We start from the raw sequence: 6,548 nt of genomic DNA on the forward strand, positions 1-6,548 counted from the left end.
CACAAATAAACATGGATATATTCCGACATATGTTTAGCTTTGTAGTTGTTGTTAGAAAATTTATTCCGTGTTGCTTTCCCTGCACAAAAATCTCACAAAAAGGTAAGTTTGCATGAGTATAATGTTTAAGCAAACCTTGTTTTGATAATTCTACTAAACCTTGTTCACCAATATGACCCAATCTTTAGTGCCAAAGTCTTGATTCTATGCTGCATTTATCCACTATAGCTGCATGATCAGTAGGTATAGTTTCTCCATTTAAGAAATGTAAGCCATGTCTTTTGGTTCCCTTCAAAACTAGTAATGAGCCTTTGGAAATTCTCATGATTCCATTTTTGATCTTGTAATCACACCCTTTATCATCCAAAGTCCCCAAAGAAATTAAATTTCTTTTTAAGACTAGAATGTGTCTAACCTTGGTAAGAGCTTTGATTGTTCCATCAAAGCTTCTTATAGCAATTGAACCTATGCCAACAACCTTACATTTGTGATCATTTCTCATTACAGCCCTTCAACCATTTATCTCAGAATAGTTAGTAAACCACTCTCTCATAGGACTCGTGATATGTGCAGCCACTGTCAAGAATCCATTCACTTCGATCCTTTTCATATGAGCTTGTACAAACATCTCCATTAATCTTTCTTGTATCTTTCTCATGTACTGTAATAACAGCGAAAAAATATCCATCTAAACTATATCCATCATCAACTAGTGCATAAAAATCTTGGCTATTATCATCTTCATCTTTCTTTTTCTTCTTTTTCAATTCCCAACGGCTTTTGATCAAATGACCCACTTTGCTACAATGATGGCACTTTCTTGTTTCTCTAGGCCTTGACTTGGATCTCAAATTTCCTCTGTGATACCCTTTGAATTGGCCAACTTTTGGAAATCTCCCTCGAATTAGTAGACTTTCATCTTGTCTAGATTCTTGTCTTGCTGCCTTTTGCCAATTTAGCTCTGCATCTCTTGATCTCAGTGCACTCATTACATCTTCTGGGGTGAGGGTATCTCTACTGTACATAATGAAATTCTTCAATTCTTTAAATTGTTATGGTAGACCAGTGAGAAGAATCACATCTTGGTCCTCCTCCTGTATGTTTTCACCTATGTTAGTTAGAGCTAAAACAATTTTATTGAGATCATCTAAATTTTGTTCAAGAGATATAGTGGCATCCATTTTGAATCCATAATACTTCCCTTTCAAGAATATTTTTGTTGTTGTGGACTTAGCCATATACAATTGATTGAGCTTGTTCCAAATGCCTAGAGCTGTCTTCTCCCCAAGTACTTGCTTCAATAAATTATCAACTAAGTTCATGATGATGGTAGACCCTGCTTGCTTCATTGTAGTTTCAACATCACCTTTCTTGGTCTCATCAGTTTCTTTCTCTGATTTTTCAACTTTTTCTTCCAAGGCTGAATCCAATTTCTGGTGTATTAGAATTGCTAGCATCTTCTCCTTCCATAGACTAAAGTCCCCAGATCCATTAAACCTTTCAAGATCGAATCTTGTTGATGATGATGCCATTTCAGAATCTTTCTTGATTCTCAAAACTTCTTAAAATTGAGTCTACTGCCTTGCACAACTTGTCTCTGGTACCATGGTTGTAAAATTACAACACCAGACTCAACAAAAGTTAAGAATCAAAGCATCAAACACTTGGAATGCAATATAATGATAGAGAGTAAAAATGACAGAAAAAAAGGAACAAACACACCAAATTATCATGGTTCAACCTAATCAATGAACCTACTTATAGCTCTCCCCTCAAGGATTTCTTCCCATTAATCAGTTGAATACAATCACCAAAGATCTGTAACACCCAAAATTGCTAATAGGGCTTAGTGCCTTGATTAGCGTGCCGGGAGGGCATAATTGGTTTATATGTGTGTTTAATTGGTTAAATGTGTGACTTTGTGACATGCATGACTAATATGATTATGTGGATACATGATATCCATGTTTATGAGTATTAGATATGCATGTGGACTCTTTACTGCTTATAAAGGCATATTTGTAATTTTGGCCCGCTAAGGGAAAAAATGTGATAAATGGTTGAGACCACATTATTATGTGGATATATTTGCAGTATATGGCTCGAGATGCTCCTAAGGAGCGGATTAGCGAAATAGTCATAGCGGGGTTTAAATACCCGGCTCGGGGGAGCCTATGGGTATTTTGGGAATTTAGAGAATATTTTGGGATTCATTAAGTAATGAATAAGTATTTGGTAATTAGTTGAATGTGACAGGATTAATTGATAAATGGTAGGAACACTCGAGGAATTAGCGGGAACCGGGAAAAGAATATTTTACCCTTAGAACAAATTAGAGGGCTAAGTAATTCAAGGGGTAGTTTAGTCTTTTTGAGTTAAGAGATTAGCTCAGGGGTAAGTCTAGGCTTAGCAAGAAACCACCCAAGTGTTCTGAATTCTCAACCTACTCTCTCTCCCTAATACACGTACCCTCACGTCCTCTCTTTGTATCTTGAAGCTAAGGAAGAAAAAATTAAGGGAAACTCAAGACTAACCTGGATTTTGGGCTGGTTCAAGCTGGGGAAAATCAAAGTAAAGGTCCGAAAAAGGTTCCTGAGGAATTTAGAATAGCAACTCAGGTAAAATTTAACCTCTCATTACTGAATTTTATTGAAATAATATTGAGACTTAGAGCTTTCATTAACTTGGTTGTATGGTCTGACTTCTGGGTCTTAAAGCGTACTGAACACTGCTCGACCTAAGTGAGCCGGGATCAGCTAGATAAATAGAGGGCTCGGCCTAAGCGTGCCAACCCTGAACATTTGTGCAACTGGCTAAGATATGAACTTGAAATTATTTACCATTGGTTAGTTTAATGCTCATACTCTGTTATATAATTGAACTGATTGAGTTAAGATTGATTTAATACTATGGTTGCTATATGTTCTTGCCGTTTATGCTTTTCATGGTGGGCCTTGGCTCACGAGTGCTACGTGGTGTAGGTAAAGGCAAAGGGAAATTGGATCAACCATGAGTTGGAGAGCTCTGGGGGTAGAGTGTACATAGTTAGCTGCTCGACCACTGCGACTGAGGGAAAGTACAGGGACAGAGCTTTAAAACTTGTATTTTTCCATTAGACTGGCTTTTGGTTGTCTTAACTTTTGGGGATTGTAAATTACCACTTATACCCTTTTTTTGGGATCCCATGTATCAAACATCCGTTTTAATGAAAATTATTCATTTATGATCAAAATCTTTTAACACTGGATGAACTTAGGATTACATTTTTGTTCAAACGACTTGATTAGCAAGTCTTGCACTATTTCAAATACACAATGTAACGGTCTTGGTTATCCAAGGAGTTATAACTTGCTGTCAGAGTCGTCTTGGTTTAAGGATTCCTGAAGACTGGCTGGGCATGTACACTCGTTGCTAAGGACAAGCTCGACACAGGGTTTGATAATTGTATACATGTGATTAAATGCTTAAATGTTTGAATGAAATGTAAATGCTTTGTTGCATGATTAATAGGGAGCATGAGATACTGATAGCAACTGGCCCTTGACTATTTTGTGATTATGATGAGGCATGCTTATTAGCATTGCTACTGCATGTGAATGAATGTTTAATTGCTTGTTTTCATTTTGATTACATATTGTTGGTTGAGTTTCAATGAAGGACTATGGAAAGAATGTTAACCTGTCATCATTGCCTGACTGCCAAATCGTTGATTGCAGATAAACTTGGATAGCTATGCATCCAAGGCGATCAATACGACTAGCCGACACAAGAGTCGAGGCTATAGATGATAAGCAGAGTCAAAACCCTCCACCAGTCCTTGAGAACTGGTAGAAGATACTTGCTGATATGCAAGCCTGGTTATAGAGTCAAGAAGAACAAATTCGCCTCCTAAGATAGCACGCTCCACCAGGGAGTGCTGCACCTATTATGCCACCTGCTGTGGCACCAGCTGTACAGCCTCCTGAGGTTGGGAACAAGTGGGAGCCACTTTATGAACGGTTCAGAAGACAACATCCTCCAACCTTTGACGGAGGACCAAATCCATTGAAGGCTGAACAGTGGATGAGTATGATCACCTCCATCCTGGATTTCATGAGGTTTGAAGGTAATGATAGGGTGGCTTATGCCACCTATATGTTTAGAGAGGATGCCCGTATTTGGTGGGAGGTGGCATCACAGACTCGGGATGTTTCTACTTTGAGTTAGGATGGGTTCAGAGATCTATTTAACCAACTACAATGTTACTATCAGGGCTGCAAAGGTGAATTAGTTTGCGGGATTGGTACAGGGCAGCATGACAGTTACAGAGTTTGCCCTGAAGTTTGATAGGTTATCAAAGTTTGCATCAGATTTAGTGCCTACTGATGTGGTCAGGCAGGACAGGTTCGTTCGAGGGCTTAATGCTATGATAGCCTGGGAAATGAGGATTACACTGGTACCTGGGCAGATGAATTATGCCCAAGTTGTTGAGAAGGCTCTTACCGCTGAAGAGGTAGAGAATAAGATTTGGAGGGAGAACACTGCGAGATGGGATGTTGTAGGGTAGTGTCTCCATATTCAGGGTCTAGTAGGGGGGAGGCCCTAGTGATTTGAAGAGGAACACCCTTGACACTTCGTCCATTTTTGGTCCTGATAGGAGGGGTTGGGATGTTCAGGGTGGCCGCCAAGGAGGTGGTGAGACATAGAGGAGTTATCCAGTGTGCACAAGACGCAGGAAGCGCAATCCGGGCGAATTTCGGGCAAAGGCTTGTTATGTATGCGGGGTGGTGGGACACCCCAAGAAGGATTGCCCAACAACGAAGAAAGAGGAACCGAGGAAGGTGGACTGCTTGACTCCAGCTCGAGTGTTCACCTTGACGCAGGCAGAGGCTGAGGCTAGTCCCTCTGTAACGCCCTACTTCCCTAGAGGCGTTACTAAGTGAGTTTAAAACGTGCTTTTAACTCGCTAATCGAGGTTTTAGGTCAAACAGTGTAATTAAGCCGTAAACAAAGAAAAAACATTAGAGATAGTAATCTTTCATAGTAAACCATAAAAGTTTTACACTTGGGATCCCAAAATACAGTTTAGAAATATTTACAACATAAAAACTGTATTAAGTCGGCTAAACAACAAAATCTAGATTTAACACAAACATCTCCAAAAGTCCCCTGGCTGTGGCTGCCAGGCTGGCCAAACATGTACACGCCGCCTCACGCCTGCTGTACTCATTGTAACGACCCGAATTCGCTAATAAGGCTTAAGGGCCTTGATTAGTGTGCCATGAGGGCATTAATGGAATAATTGTGATTAAATGAGTAATTATATGTTTATTAAAGTTTATATGATAATTGATTATATTATGTGGTAATATGATATGAAATAAATATGTGATATATGTGAGAACCACATTATTATGTGGACAGGTTCGCAAAGCACGACTCAAGACGATTCTAGGGTCAGATAATGGGGAAAGTCACAACGGGGCTTAAGATATGACTTTGGATAAGTCGGGGGTACTTTTAGATAGCGGGTAGCGATTTGGACTATCGGGTCATGAAAATAAATATATGGAGATATATTCGAGGTTAGGATGTCTAGGCGGGAATATTGGGGGATTTTACCATTTTGGCCTCGGGGACGGTTCCGGCACCCCGAGCCTCGGGATTGACTTAACAGATAAGTTAGACATAAAGAAGCTTTTAGAAGAAAAAAAAACACAAACCGACTTAAACTTAGTCTCAGCTCTCTTTCACGCTTAGGGGAAAACCAAGGAAAGGAAACATAGAAAAACTAAAGGGAACAAGATGAAATTTCTGGAATTTGTGGTGAGGATTTGGAGGTTTAGCTCAGGAGTACATCAAGAACCAAAACAGGGATTAAGGTAAGCATCTAACTCTACTTTCTGTGGTTGAATTCTGAGTTCTAGCTGGGTTTTGGTTAAGTGCTGAAACAAGTATAGTTTTGGTGTTTTAAGGCAGAATTAAGAAGGAAGCTTGGGAATTTAGCTTGGTTATGGCTTGGTGAAGTGAATCAACAGCAAAGGTAAGTCTCAACTCCTGGTTTAGAGGTTTTGAATTGGATTTGTGTGGCTGGTTTGAGTGTTTATAGCACTTGGGTTTCAGAAATTGAAAGGAGGAGATTAGAGTGTGCTAGGCTATGTTTTCTTGGGAGTTATGTTGTTTAGATCATGCTAAAGAAGTTGGGAATTAATTGGTTAGGAGTTGGGAAGCTTTGGGGTGGTTTAAGGTGAGGTTTTAGACTTAGAAATGGTGTAAATTCTGGGTTCGAAGGGGAGGGCCACTGCTCTGTTCTAGAGCGCTGCGGCCCTAGCATGAAAAGGAGCCAAGGAGGCTCGTCCAAGGGGGAGCGTCGCGGCGCCCAAGGCAAGGGCCGCGGCGCGTGTGTGGTTCAGCGTGGGAGTAGGTTCTGTTTTGGGGAAGGGCCACGGCTAGGCTTCAGGGGCTGCAGCCCTTGGTTGCACATATGAGTTTTAGAGGGTTTTAGGCTCAGGAAGGTGGTCTAGTGTGTTCGGGATTTGTTTCACCACGGTGCTTGGTGGAATTCGGAT

The sequence above is a fragment of the Humulus lupulus genome, chromosome 2, assembly GCF_963169125.1.
Source record: "Humulus lupulus chromosome 2, drHumLupu1.1, whole genome shotgun sequence".
NCBI lineage: Eukaryota > Viridiplantae > Streptophyta > Magnoliopsida > Rosales > Cannabaceae > Humulus > Humulus lupulus.